Source organism: Strigops habroptila, chromosome 5, assembly GCF_004027225.2.
Source record: "Strigops habroptila isolate Jane chromosome 5, bStrHab1.2.pri, whole genome shotgun sequence".
In the NCBI taxonomy this organism is placed as follows: Eukaryota; Metazoa; Chordata; class Aves; order Psittaciformes; family Psittacidae; genus Strigops; species Strigops habroptila.
In genome coordinates, this window is record NC_044281.2 from 24,476,430 (window position 1) to 24,492,206 (window position 15,777).

A 15,777-nucleotide genomic window follows, 5' to 3' on the forward strand; every position below is an offset into this window, starting at 1 on the left:
CACTATCTACAACATAGGTTCATGTTCATGATCCATCCAGGGAACAAGGCTGGAGACAGGAATACCTACCACACCACTCATGCCAGGACAGAAGGCCAAGGCTTGAGGGCAGTCCCTGGACTCCTGGGGAAACAGTGCACAGGTGGCCACCCTGGATTAAGCTTGTCAGGGCACTGGTGCCCTCAGAGGTGATGCTTAGCTGGTTTCTGCAACCTCCGAGTGCAAGGAAGGGCTGTGCACATCTGAAGGAACAGTCAGATGATGTGCTGATGAAGAGTGGGATATATACACAAAATGACAGATCTCTAAGTGCATTTTTCCCCGTGGGAATATACACGAAATTACAAATATTTCAGAGCAGTTTTTTACTAATTATGTAAGCATATTCCTCTCAAACAGTGTGGGGAAAAAACCCACTTTTTTCCCCACTTCAACTGCATTGGAGTGCTCTCCTGTAACTGCTCTTTCAACTCACACTGGCCTCTCTATACCAGTGCAACCTCCACTCATCTGTATCTTAAAAGGTCTGAAGCAGCGCTGTGCCTCCAGCAATCACCATTCCAAGTGGTCTAAACGCTCTTGACAATACAGGCAACACAACTGCATGCCCTTCTTCAACCCTCTGCTCTTGTTTCTCACAGCCTCTTCAAGCAAAGACCAGGGAAGGGGAGCCTCACCTACACGAGAAGGCAGTCCTCTAAGTTAGAAGGAAGAAGAGTGAGGAGGTGTGACACGAGCAGGGAACAGCAAACCTAAACAGAAGATAAAATCTTCTGGACCAATTCCTTGCACACAAGCAGCATTGGGCTTGTCTACACTGATACTCTTTAACATTTCCTGTGTTTCACTGCTGCCAGCGCCTGCAGGGGTTGCAGTGTGAAGCGCTGCTCTGCACCAGTTTCCCAGGCACAGCCATTACTCCTGTACGCTGATTCAAATGGGAGATACCCATTTCCTCCTCGCCTGGGATTTCCTTGCTTTAAAACACTTGACAAGCATGGTTTAAAATTTAAAACCATAAATACATGCTTCTCTGCATGTTGGAGGAAAAATCCAGGCCCAAGAGTTTCATTACACATGTTCAATTAGGCCATGAAGAAAAGTAGTATGGATGCAGAAAAATAACAGCCTTCTGAGATTTGCTGAGGTTTGCCATGTAAAACTGTCATACTTAGAAAATTTTCCATTAAAAAATCATACTCTTAAAATTTCTTTTCTTTTTTTGTCAAGTGGCTTAAAAATGTGAAAGTACACAAAGTTATTATCAATGTGCAGCCAACAGTTACAACACACTGACCTCTACCTTAACTCAACATGGCTCTAACTTCAAAGCCTACTTAAAACTATTTGAATACCAACATTATTAAGCATAGCAGGCATGCTGAATACTTAAATGGAGCCAGCATGCTTTATGTGAAACCCAGTCTCTGCAGTTCCTCCCCCTTATTTCCCAGGCTAAGCTTACCTGTTCTCCAGAGCAGGACTTTCCTGTCATACTTCTTGACAGAGAGGAGTGGTGTTTCCCTGCTCTCTCATCCTTGGATTGCTTTTTATTTCCCCACCTTTTCCCCTGTGGTGGCTTGACCCCAGCTAGATGCCAGGTGCCCACCAAAGCTACTCTATCACTCCTCAGCTGGACAGGGAGAGAGAGGGGAGAGAGAATATAATGAAGGGCTTGTGGGTCAAAGTAAGGACAGGAAGAGCAGTTTTCCTACTAATGATGTAGAGAGATCATTCACTGTCCTGGGCAAAACAGACTCCAGTTGGGGAAGAATTAATTTATCACCAATCAAATCAGAGTAGGATAATGAGAAATAAAATCAAGTCTTAAAAACATGTTCCCCCCACCCCTCCCTTCTTTCAGGGCTTAACTTTACTCCTGATTTTCTCTACCTCCCCTCCTCTCAGCAGCACAGGGGGACAGAGAATGGGAGTAGCAGTCAGTTCATCCCATGTTGTCTCTGCTGCTCCTTCCTCCTCAGGGAGAGGACTCCTCATGCTCTTCCCCTGCTCCAGCATGGGGTGCCTCCCACAGCAGGCAGTCCTCCATGAACATCTCCAACGTGAGTCCTCCCCATGGGCTGCAGTTCTTCCTGAACTGCTCCAGCATGGGCCCCTTCCATGGGTGCAGTCCTTCAGGCACAGACTGTTTTAGCGTGGGTCCCTTCCATGGGTGCAGTCCTTCAGGAACAGACTGTTTTAGCGTGGGTCCCTTCCATGGGTGCAGTCCTTCAGGAACAGACTGTTTTAGCGTGGGTCCCTTCCATGGGTGCAATCCTTCAGGAACAGACTGCTCCAGCGTGGGCCCCTGTGGGGTCACAAGTCCTGCAGCAAACCTGCTCCAGCATGGGCTCCTCCCTCCATGGGGCCACAGGTCCTGCCAGGAGCCTGCTCCAGCATGGGCTTCCCATGGAATCACAGCCTCTTTTGGGTGCATGCACCTGCTCCACTGTGGAGTCCTCCAAAGGCTGCAAGTGGAGATCTGCTCCACCATGGACCTCCATGGTCTGTACCACAGGTTGCAGGGGAATCTCTGCTCTGACACGTGGCGCACCACCTCCTCCTCTCCTTATTCACTGACCTTGGTGTCTGCAGGGCTGTTTCTCACATACTCTCACTCCTCTCTCCAGCTGCGGTCGCTCCTGCAAAGTAACTTTTCCCCCTTCTTCAGTATGTTATCCCAGAGGCACACCACTGACACTGACGGGCTTGGCCTTGGCCAGTGGCGGGTCTGTCTTGGAGCCAGGTGGCATTAAGTCTATTAGACACAGGGGAAGCTTATAACAACCTCTCACAGAAGGCATTCCTGTAGCCCTGATGCTACTAAAACATTGCCATGCAAACCTGGTACATCCCTATTTTACTGACTCCAAGGGAAGACAGGCACATAGCTGCTTTGTTTCAAGTCACAGGCTTGCACACATACCGCAGTGGCTCTGCAGGCACGTTCATGATTGCTGTTGCAGGGAACTGAAGGCTGGACTGAAAGTCAAGTGTGGTTCTCCTGCTGTACACGCAGTAGAGGTGAATGGAGATCCCCACTACCACTGACTGACAGGGAGGGCTTGGAGGGGTTCATGCCTGACTGCACCTGCTTGTGACATTTTAGAGGCAGTAATACTACAGAAATTTCTTTAAACAAGCAGCATTCAAAGAGTCTGAAAGTATTACCTACAGAAGGACAAAACAATACAGGAATTTTTGCAACCATTCATAAAACCAACCACGAACAGAGCTATTGTAAAAGGCTCTGTCTTGTATGATGACAGGGCAAGTGATAGAAAAGCCTGGACTGCTAAAGCCCTTCCACAGACTTTCTGGACCTTGCTGCATCTTTTTCATTGCATTTGTTACGAATCACACATCTTGATTGACACTGAAGCTGAAGCAAAACCACCACATTAAGAAACTTATCTGCCATCAGCAATGCTTACAAGGAAATCCTGTAGTTGGAACCAATGTCAGAAAGAGTTTAACTGCTTAACTATCAAATGCTTAGTGTACTTTAAAAGTAAGGCAAAACTTTCAACACAGCTTCTCAACTCGGAGGTTGCCATTAGTAACATTTGGACCTCAAGAGTACTCTAGTATGTATCGCTCATACCTGCAAGCAAAATAAACGTTTAGTAGCTTGAAAAATGTCCAAGAGGTAAAATTGCAATGGCTCATTTAAGATGCAGCTATGAGGCTGCACAATCAAGAGCACAAGCCAGAGGAACAATCTTCACAAGTCTTCACAAGAATGATTTTACTTCTTGTTAGGGTTTTGGATTTGTGTTTTTTTTTTTTTTTTTTTTTTTTTTTTTTTTTAAACTCTTCTCCTTTCTGTCTCTTAAGGGTCCTGGGTGCAGTTACGATACCCAGACTAGTACTAATCACTGCATTTCATGTTCAGTTTTCCTCCTGGTCCTTACTGCTGGGGCCCAAACACTTTTAGTCTCTCCTGAAAACTGGAGCGTGGAGAGATACACACTCTTCACTGAGACTCTTTATTCCAGACTGCTGGACTCCAAGGCACAGTCTTTTAATCAAATTATTCTTAAGGCTTACGTCAAGTGCCAAATGCATCAAATTCTTGGCTCAAAAAAACCCCCAAACAACTCCCTCTGACCTTGAAGATAAATACTTTCCAGGGTAAAATTTTCAGAACTTTTACCTAAAAGCCACAGCCACAGACCTTGCACTTCTAAGTAATAATTTGCTTTTAGAAACATTACCCTTGAATATGGTTTTCTGTAAGCAGGAAAGAAAAAGGAGGAATCTCGATATAAAGTGTCTGTGAGCACATGGGGAAATCCGTGTCCTGAGCTCACAAGTTAAGCATTACTTGGCACCAGTACTGCATTTTTCCACCACGAGTTATCTTCCCTGCCTCCAAATACATTTTAGTCCTACTTACAAAAGGTACACATGGTAAATTGAAGTTTAGACATCCTTAAACTTATGCACCAGCAAAAGACTTGTATTTACAGTCACCTTCTCCACTCCATTCCCAAAGTAACTCTTAGACTCAAAGTGAGGTCATTGTCCACTAGTTTGCAATGATCTGTTTTACATTCTGGATACTTGCTGTGAAACCTCAGAGGAGCTGGGGGATAGACAGGGAGTAAAAGCTGGATATAAGAGACCACTCCAGCACAAATATCCCAGATCAATTAACACCATAGAGACACTGCATTAAAAGCTTCTTGTTTCTGAACTCTTTCTAAAAGCCCCCTCGAGCACACAGTCCTACTGTACATAATGATGGGATAAATTAAGAATGGCAAGAGAGAGAGAAAGAAAAGAAGGATCCTAAACATAAGGAGCTTACCTAAGGAAAAGTAAACATTTTCAAGGAAACAATCACAAACACAGTAACATCTACAGGCTAAAGCTGGAATCCAAGTACAGATTCCTGGTACCTGACACACAAATCATTAAGAAACCTTGGCTACTACACTGAAGCCTTCTACAACAAGGTTTTCCATAGCATCACTGGAAAGCTTTGAGTACTATCTCATATTGCAGCTGTAAGACACATCTTCTTTGAAATTTGGAAGACATACTTTGATGAGGAAGAATGAGGCAGGAAGTGACCCCAGGACTTACATATAGGTTCAAGAGGTGTGTGTGTTGCTTTGCTGCAGAGTACTCGAGCACTTTCTGGGATCAGTTCAGAGTTGACATGTTTCCCCCTGCTTCTATCCCCTCAACACACTGTCAAAATTGTTACTTTGGCAAGAAACTTTCAATATATCACTACAGGGTTAATTTCCTTTTACCTTCTACTATCACATTTGAGTGCAGAGTGCTCAGCTTGACTAAAAGCTCAAAGGGCATGAATAATGTAAGAGGACCCCACTGGGAGGACCATTAATGCCTCAGAAAGCCTTCACTGGATCTCTCACCAGTTCTCACTTGCCATATCCTTAAATGTTACAGTACCAGCCCTACACCAAACTCAAAGCTCTCATATCTAGCACCTCCCCACCAGCAATGCTGCCAACAGACCACAGGGAGTTAAAGGGGGGGCCAGGAGCGCAGTGGCCCCTGCAGCTTCATGGCTATGCCAACTAGCTCCTCCACCTTCTCAGCCTGTTGTCAACTGCTCCTCAGCTTGACTTTTGCCTTCAGCACTGAAATATTACGTCCTTGATTTAAGTAAAATCAATTCAACTGCCTTTGAGTTATATAAAGACCTACAAATGCAAGAAATAGTTTTAATATTTGGGAAAAGTACTTTTTGCTTTCAACGATGGCTGAAATCCAACTGAACTATTCACCTTGTAACACAATATGGACATCAACCTTACTAGGTGGCCCATGTCATATTAAGCTTGGGAAAATTTGGCAATAAAATGAGTTGTGGTTATAAGAAAACTCAACCAGGTGCATGCACAGAGGGAAATGGTGAGTCTGAACGTTATCTGATGAGCCACTTGATACATCATACATGATTATGTATGAAATTACATATAGTTCTTAATTGAATCATTCCAAATCAAATCAGGAAAACACAACCAGAATTACAGGAAATACTGGGATCTTGGGCACACTGCCCTCGGTGTCTGCTCTCAGTTATGCTATCTGTAAAATGCAATCGATAAACGTAACCATTAAGTAAATGCTAAACATGATTAGTCCAATTTTTAAAACACAAAAAAAATGAGGCAGGGACTTGTTTGGTGTCATGTGACAGATATCTGCTTTGCACTACATTGCAACTATAATACAATTCAAATGTAGAGAATCCTTAGATTTGTGTATGCACAATTATGATTTTCTTTGGTCATTATATTACCTAGAATGCTTTCCCAATATCATACATGATCACTTGGAGTACTTTGAAATGAAAAGATGCTATGTAAGTGAAAAACATTACTGCGATACAGCCAATTTGGACATGCTATAGTAAGATGGCTCCTTTATTAAGATGTCTGCTAGGAAACCGATTTGGCCAAATCACAGTGAGTGATAATGAGTGCTGTTTAATCAAGACAGTATTAACATAAATTTTAACTTGTGTCAAGTAGCTTAATGGTAAATTACTGAATGTTAAACAGACACGGAATTTTATACTTTGGTCTTTCAATAAACAAGTTCTTGAGTAAACTCAAATGTACTGTTTCTTCAGTGTGCAGTCAAAAAGAGCTAGGTACAACCAGGGAGAGTTGAAGTCAAGCAATGCGAGACTTGAAATTCTAAACTTCATTTTCAATTTTAAGAAGGTTCAGTACTGGAATGGTCTTCATCTTTGAACTAAATACAAGATCTTTAACATGAAAAGTACATCCAGATGTGCTTATAATTAGAAAGTAATAAAAGGTATTTTAATGAATTTCTGGCTTTTGTACATACATGATATTTCCAACTTGGATGCTTAATTCTGAAGAGCTTTTTACGTTTTATATGGATAAGCATCAGTGAATTTCTGACCTTGTCACTGTAAAAATGAATATAAATGATGTACCTTTCCATGATAACCCCAGATTATGTGGTTTCATCTGTTAGCTTTTGCCAGTCAACATATTTGCTTACTATTTGTTAGAGAAAAATATAAAACTTATAGCATCCTGACTCAAAACTACTCTCAATACAGTGTGGTGAAGAGCCACCACACCAACATCAAGCAGAAGCTGTTACTGCAAAAGCATAAAATCGTGACAGATAGTGCTTTAGATGTTCACTCTTAAAAGAAGGGAGATTCCTGAATCCAGTATTAGTAATATAACTCACTTGTCTGAATTTTAAATCAAGATTATTCCATGACATACTTGGTTAGTGTGTTAAGAGCAGAACAGCACTTATTACGATACCTAGAAGATGCAATTCCTAAGAAACGGAAGAGGAGTAAAGGAGAAAAAACCCAAACAACCCAACAACAAAAAACGAAACCAAAAACAAACCACAGGGAACAGCCCAATACCACAAATTATATGCTGTGCAGGTAAAGATGCAAGTTTAGCTCTTAGGACCAGGATACTGGGGAAGAAGCAAATTAAAACAGTTGAAAAAACAGAGCAATTGTATTTAGGCATGCATAAGACACCCACATAAGAAGAGACTGCTTTCTTAACTACAGATGAAAAAAGCCAACAGCAGCAATATATCAGTATCAAACCATATGCTTCTATTCTCACCCACCTTTACAAGATAACAAGAAGGGACTGATTAATACAGAATCCAGGACACGATGTTTAACGGAGGACTGCAGAAATGCCTGGACCTGCCTAAAAGTTTACAGGCTGAATTCAAAAGCAGTGGTTTTGAATGGTAAAGAAAATTAACCTACATCCCAGTGGAGTTCTTCTGTTCCTTGTTCCCTAAGAGATGAAAGGAAATAAAGAAATGTGATAATGTAATTAAAGACTACACAATAATTAACACAGAAAAATGTCTGCATTAAGACTGCATGGGCACACAGTATCAGACTACAATGACTTTTGAGTAGCTTGACTTTAAAATCATTCTTGCACATATAGCTTTAGTTTTGTTCCTCTCTCCATTCCCTTTGAGATCCCTTGACTGTGTAAGCTGTTCATACCCTGACCTACATGAACAGTATGAGACTGCAAGAGTCTAATACAAATCCATCAGAGAGATTACTGTAGTTAAAACCAGTATTAACGAGAACACCACATACACAAAAGCCAGATCCAGGTTTTCAGGAAGAAAGGAATTGCAAAGTGTCAGCATTAGAACTACTCATACCACCAAAGATCAGGTGAAACCAGCAACCAGTAGCTATTTGATACTCTAACCCACTGATTTTGCTAGGACATTTTTAAACATCAGAAATTTGTTCAGTTTATCAATGCTACCAGACATTAACTCCCCTAACTCTGAATCTTCTACCCTTCCTTCTCATCTCTGAAAAACATCTCATATTAAAAGAAAATAGACACTGGCAAGCTAGAAGAATGATTATTTTACAAGGGTGTTGTGAAGCTTAATTCATGTTTGTAAAGCCCTTTGTATTGTGCCTTTCATCTGCTGTGGGAACCTCGCAGTATTATTAATAAGGTCTTTTCTACAGTAGAAAGGCTTTGCTAAAATAGCTATACTAGCAAATCCGCCTAGTCGAGATGCGGTTTACACAGGCAAAAAAAGTTATTTTGCCAGAACAGCTAATACCAGTTCCCTAAAAACACAAGCTGTACTGCAGAAGCACATTTTTGGTGATATCTTACTGAATCTAGCACAGAATGTTGTATGTCAATTAAGGGCAATTTCTACACAATCTTAAGAAAGGACAGTTATGCTGGCAAAACCTTGAAGCGTAGCTCTGATCAATGTATTTTGGAGACAACAAATGAAGGAAGAGTATTTACTGTTTTCACAGTACCAAACCTCTGCATTCATGTGAATGAGCTAGAAGCAACAGAGCCCTCTGTAAAGAAATCCCTTGAGCAGCAAATGCATTTGACTTTACTATTTTATACAGAATAACTGTTGGGTTATTTTTTTTCCTTTAAGAAGCAAGAAACCAAAGAAATAAAGACAATTAAGATAAAGCTTTGGTCAGATATATTCTGCCCAATAGAAAAGAACAGAATATTAACAGCACTAGAATGAATGCCTAGAAACTACTTAGACAACTGCAAAGAACACAGACTGTAGTACAAGAAACTAGTTCATGTGACACTCATTTTTAACTGTGCTATTATTATTATTTTCTATTCAAGACCTCAGTTTAGATGTATAGAACATATAATATCTAATTGTTGTCTCCTAACAAAGGTGGAGAGGTGCCATCATGCCAGGTTCCCAAACTTGCCACTTTTATTCTACTTGCCATTTGTTTTTCTAATCATGTATATAGCATTATTCTGAACTGCTCAGGGTTGTAGCCTGCAGCTACCAGCAGTTGTACGTTTACATTTTGCCTTTCAACATTTCTGCAAATCTGTAGCAAATCTTACCACCTAAGGGCTTGCTTACACAGGGAAAGGAAACTCATCTGTTTCACATCTCTTTCAGGCTTTTGTCCAGAAAATACCTGTATTTATTTTAGAAGGGTGTCTTTCCATACCCATCTTCAGTACCACACAATTTTCTAACACCCACAGCACCAAATCTATGCACCACAGCGTAAGACTTTGGCAGAGCCATGTTTCGAATCTGTGATGGGTTGCAAACTGGCTAAACATTTTCCCACAAACTGATGCAGATCAGATGTGCTTCAACCTGGAATGGAGCTCAAAATCCAAAGACAGAAATTGTCACAGGTAAGGGAAGTAATCTACTTAACAATATAGAAAATTTGTTTTCCATATGAAAGATAGTTTCATTACCAAATTTAAGCAGGTGTATTCAGACGCTTTCCACTGAAAAGTAAAGCTAAATCTACTTTAAAGCAAAATGAAACATGAAATTCAATCTCCTCTGCTATTGAGATGAATTAGAAAAAGACTAGCTACCGGAAATTAATCAGTAACCTATTATTTACTAACAGAGTACTGTGGAATACACAGCCACATACCAGGACTACCTGATGTGCTGTTTTGCTACACCTAAGAATTAGTTATGCGACCTCTGAAATGATGAGAATAATAATAAGCAGTAATTTATATTTACTACATGTTCTCTCGGTCACCAGTGTACCTGTCTATATAGTGTGAAGAACAGCACTGACCGAAAAACAGACTTGATAGTTCTGAACTAGGCTTAAAAAGAACAAGGTTCAAATGAGAGCCAAAACACATGAAATCTTTTAGCAGATTGGCTAAACTACAGATCAAAGCTACAGCATCAAAAGGCTGGGTTTTCTTGCTTCCAGTTAAGAAGCACGCACTTGTCATGAGAGCATTAAAAAAAAGCTGGATCAGCTTTCCTTTTCCACTAGCGTGTATTTTCCATGTAAGCAGCTATTCCTAATCAATGAGAGTTAGATATTAACACTTCCTAGGACATGAAAATTTATGTCACAGCCTTCTTTCAAACACTATGAAGACATTTTTCCCCACTAGCTCTGTGCCATAGGTCAGACAGCACTCGATTTGCTGTGCCTACAGCATAGCAATCATGTACCCCTCCACTCTCTGTAGCATCCTCCATTGGTAACACTAGAAGGTTTGCATGAAGATCAAGGACAGACTATGGCCATTAAACATTAATAACATTTTTAGCTGGAAAAGTTCATTCTTTCCTTTGGGATGCTCAGCAGGAAAATTTAAGGCTAACCACCTTTACAGGCAAAGCTATTTCTTCCCATTCCACTCACTTCTCTGTTTTAGCTCCTTCCCGTCCCTTCTTAACTGCCATCTCTCATCTCACATTGACTGAACCCTTCATTTCTTCCTGGGAAGAGAGTTCACACGGAATGTGCAGTGTTCAGTGCATTATCTTTCAGTATGCCCTGGGTCCTGCCTACACGAAACTGTTCCCTTGCTGAGCACGTCCTGGCAGTGAAGTTTAGCTAAAGCATTTGGAGCAAAAGCCTGAGAGCAAGTGGAGGCCGAGGCCAGGCTTCCCAGTGGAAGGTCATCCACTCTGGAACGTTCCTCCATCACTGACAAAGATATCCCACATTTATCATTCTCAAGTTCAAGTACACTTCAAGGCCAACTTTGTTTCTCTTAAGCAAAAATGGAAGAAAAGGCATACACTCAGGCTGAGGCTTTTTTCCTCCTAGTTTTCTGGAATTTATAACTGCTCCAAAGTTTCTGTGGGGGTAAAAATGAAATTTAAAGGGTAGAAACAACAATTACTCAGAATGATCAGCTGTTCTGTTCTACAGTGAAGCACAAACCACAAAAGAAATACAGTTAAACGTTGAGGAGCTCACTTCTACCAAGAGAGACAGCTGAAGCACCCTGAACAGTATAGGAAGACTAAGGTTACACGAGGCTACATGTTTTCAGCAAGCTCAGACAACTAAGTTCAAAAGCTGTTGCTTTTGACCTTTGATGCCCTTCGTGATTTGTGTCCTGAACCACTAAGATCAGGAAGAAGTCTAGAACAGGTCAAAGATTTAGCCAGTAAAGAGCATTTACATCTCAGTGATGAACTTCGTAGTTCTAACAGAATGGAGGCTCACAGACTTTTAGAGCATGCTAGAGCTTATGTACTTCATGGGGATGATTGGAGGAAGGATAAATACAGAGGAACAAAAGATTAATTTTTTCAATATACAGGTTTTGTAGCTCTCAAATCATCTGTATAGATGAAGATTAGAATTAGATCTACCTACACCTAAGAATATTTGCTGTACAGGAACAACACAGTTTGGAGTACAATCCAAATCCAGAATTTCTTGCCTATTAAGCATCATTTAGAAAGTCAACCATAAATACGTGATTTTTTTTTTTGCAGTAAAAAAGGCAAACAGGAAAAGCAGAACTCCAGGAAATCAATCGGCCTGCCTAGGAATCCATCTGTGCACACGATTTCTTTGAATGTAAAACACAGGCTTCATATGCAGCTGCACCTATTTCATAATTCGCATCATCATCATCTAACTATAAAGGCAGTGAAACAGTCTCTGCTTACGCACACGGTATCTATGACAAACCATCAGTTCTAATTGAGGAAAATGCATTATAGACACAATGTTTAGGCAATTACTGCCTTTTGGCCTCTGAGAAACAGCAGTGAATTCCAATCTGTCCTCATTTTAATATATGTCTGTATTTTCACATAACAAACATACTTGGATGCAGTTTTATCAGTTCAAAGGAAAAGAGGAGTCGCTTTTCAGCTGAAAATGGGTATGAAAAACATTACCTTAAGACTGAACATGCAAGACACTTTAAATGCATGTGCTTCCTCCACCAACCAAAATGTTAACACTTTTAACACTGCTTTTCCACAAATGTTTTATTTATAAACAATTCTCTCATAAGCTTTTTCTTGAAACAGCTGTAAAACAAACACTTGAAGATCAAAATTGTGCAGTGTGTTACACTTCTCCCCACTTTCCAGAGCATGTGTCAGAGCCAGTGTCTCGTGCAGAAGAGTACCTCTAACCCAGCAGACAAACCCACGATACTAAAATCCATAAAGTGATCTTATAATAGCTGATCCTAAACTAATTTTAGAATCCTAAGATTTGAAAACGTGAAGAAAAAAAACAAAACCCAGTGCTGGATAAGTTTCATATAATCATCTGAATGGCTCTATTGTCTCTTTCGTCATGCTAAAGTTTGCTTTGTTGTTGTTTTCATCTTTCCTTTTAAAATAGCCTCCTGCAGCTCTAAGCTAAAGATCTTCCTGAAGCTTCTATGCGACAGCTGCAGTATCTTAGCCATCTGTTTAATTTATATTTGCTAATGCAGCTCCTGCTGTTTTCAACTGACAGCTTTTTTCTCTCTTATTACCCCCACACGGGAAATCATTGCACTTGCCAAAGTTTCTCTGTAGTCTCAGATGTCAAATCGAGTCTAGTGACAAAAGGTGATGAATGAGGCTCCTACACACCTCCCTTTTGTTTTGCTAAAATTATGAATATCTGTAAGGGGGTTTTATGTTATTTCTTTAAAGAACAATTATAAACAAAAAGAAAGGAAGGAGTACAGAAACAGAGGGAGACAGTAAAGGGAAATCATACCCCCTTCCTCTCAACATGGCAATTCTGTGGGAAGCTTGAGGCTGGAGGATCTCCAAGATACTCTCAGAAACACAATATCCATTCAGTAAAGCCATGATTTAACCTCTTCAGTCATCTATGCCCACCTACCAAGCCCAGGGTTTGCTTGACTACTGACCTTCCCCCACCTGCAACCAGCATGCCTCCTAACTTTTCTGGTATGCTTTGGATCTCACAAGTATTCACAAGTCAATGGGAAGTGACGGAGCCCCAAGACTCGATGATGCAATGCCAGTAGTTACTGCCATCCTGTAAAGCCTCCTGCAGAAAGGTGCACGGCCTGTTCTCTCTGTGCTATTAACAGACATTGGATAAAAGCACAAACCTGATTCCTGAAACAGCAATCAGCCCTATACAGAAAGCACAGATATTACTGTCCCTGTAACTCCCCTAGAGCATGACAACAAGAAGATTAAAGAGTCTATCCCAGCTGAAAAGTGACATCAGATTTAACATAAAACTCTGAAATTTAACATAGTGTCCTGGGTTCAGCTGTAGCAGTCATTTTTCTCCTTCTTAGTAGCTGGTGCAGCGCTGTGTTTTTGACTTTCAGCCTGGTAACAACGCTGATAACACTGATGTTTTTAGTTGTTGCTAAGTAATGTTTACTCTGATCAAGGACTTTCCCAGCCTCATGCTCTGCCAGGGAGGAGGAGAAGCTGGGAGGAAGCAGAGACAGGACACCTGCCCCAAACTAGCCAAAGGGGTATTCCATACCACAGCACGTCATGCCCAGTATATAAACCGGGGGGAGTTACCCAGAAGGCCCAGATCGCTGCTCGGGTCGGGCTGGGTATCGGTTGGCGGGTGGTGAGCAATTGTATCCTCTCCCCTTGTTATTTCCCTTATCATTATTATCATTGGTGGTAGCAGTAGTGGTTTTGTATTATACCTTAGTTATGGGACTGCTCTTACCTCAACCTGTGGGAGTTACACTCTTCCAATTCTCCTCCCCATCCCTCTGGGAGCAGGGGGAGGAAGAAGGGGGGGAGTGAGTGAGCGGCTGCGTGGTTCTGAGTTACCAGCTGGGCTTAAACTACAACACATAGCTACCCCTGCCCTGCTTAAAACAGTATCAGCTGAACCACAGTGAGCTCTGCAATACCTGTCCCAGGTGATGCAATACTCCTATGTTATGAGGACCACATTTCAGTGACAAGCCCCAGCCCAGAAACAGGTAGCCACATTAAACACAAACGGCTGTGCATAAACCAAACTCAGAAGCATGACCACTCTTCCTTTCTGAATTCCCCTTTTCAAAACAACTTTATTAGCTGTAGAGGCACACAGAAACATGAAATGGGCACTTCCCAAAGGGCTGGAAGATTTATGCTTTCTTGTGCCAGAGAGAGCCCAGCACGACAGCTGATAAGGAGCTAGCAGGGATGCATGTTTGAGGGAATACTTGTGAGACAACAAGTCATAATCTCTTATTACCATTGTTCCCAGAAGATGATGATGAGAAATTAAATCCATTGTTCTGACACTCTGGAGTTGGCTCCAGCTCCTGACATCAAAGCAACCCATAGGATGGAATTTGTGACGGCTCCCTATCTTGTGCACAATCATTCCACCAAGCTCTGGAGGATAAAGTCTCTTGAAGCAAAATGAACATTTCTGCTTTTGAAAGTACAGCAAGCTAGTGCCAAAAATAACTACTGGTGCACTCTGGAGAAGGTTATTACTTCATCTTCTCATCCCCACTCCTTGAATAATTGTGGTACAAAAAGTCAATCTTTGAAAAGCATATTGGACAAAACAGAAAAGCTGAAGAGAATAACCTAGAACAACCTTAGGCCCTAACATACTAATAGCTACACCATACTTCAGGACATTACATGCTTTCCTACCCAGGAGATCTTGTCCAAGAGCCAGACAAGTCAACTCTTAATTTTCATTCTATATCTCAGTCTTTCCATATATAAATACACATAAATGTTGATATACTTCACTACAGTACTATTATTCAGTGCTTTAGGCTAGATAGCCAGCACAGATTCTAAAGCTTTTATAACTCTGTGCCAATACCAAGGGGGGTGGGGGGAAAACCACCTCAAGGAAAGCCTGAAGAGTCACTAGTCAGCTTCAGTTGATTACTCATACTTTATGGCATTTCGTAAGTTACACAATGAAGAAACCATGAAATATGAAATTATAATAATGTAGATATAATGTCCCAAGTCACCAAAGATTTGTTTCTTATGAGTTTCATCAACATACTGAACCAAAGACCCACAAAATATGAATTCTTTCTCAAGTGTCCCTGTCCACCATGCTACCCAGGCCAAAATTACCCTTTATATCAATTCTTCCTTACCCCTAGCAGTGTATGTGTCATCTCAGGAAGAGCTATGTGGTACCGGCTACAGACTGAGTGAGAACACTATGAACCTGGGGAAAGAGAAGAAGTTTTGTATAAATATGCGTACCTGACAGTGTAAGGCAGTAATATTTACCAAACTGCTAACATTCTCCAGCCAGGGTGTCTGATTCACTTCAGTACCTGAACTACTGCACTTCTCAGCTCACGAAATGGAAGTAAAGTAGTGCTGATTTTAGCGATTCCTTCAGCCAGGCACAGGAATAACTGAACTGACTGAAAATTACCCAAAGTCACAAATACAATAAAAAGATTAGAGAAGGACTGTAAATTAGAAATACTGGTCTTATCTTTTCAGCCAGATTTGTTTTGTTTTCTCATTCTTTCT

General features: G+C 41.1%; 1 protein-coding gene across 5 annotated transcripts in view; it reads right to left on the bottom strand.

Annotated features, from left to right (window-relative positions):
- Positions 1-15,777, bottom strand: part of NDST2 (N-deacetylase and N-sulfotransferase 2) — a 141,667-nt gene that overhangs the window by 72,646 nt on the left and 53,244 nt on the right. Inside the window, exons 4-6 of one of the 5 annotated variants that reach the window (XM_030488940.1) lie at positions 15,387-15,460; positions 418-677; positions 70-242 (exon numbers count right to left, since the gene is read on the bottom strand). The exons of 2 other annotated variants lie outside the window; for them this stretch is intronic. The gene's annotated coding sequence lies outside the window, so the exon portion shown is untranslated. Of the gene's footprint in view, positions 1-69; positions 243-417; positions 1,066-15,386; positions 15,461-15,777 lie in introns of those variants that run through there. 2 more of the 5 variants (XM_030488941.1, XM_030488939.1) reach the window with 2 other exon arrangements.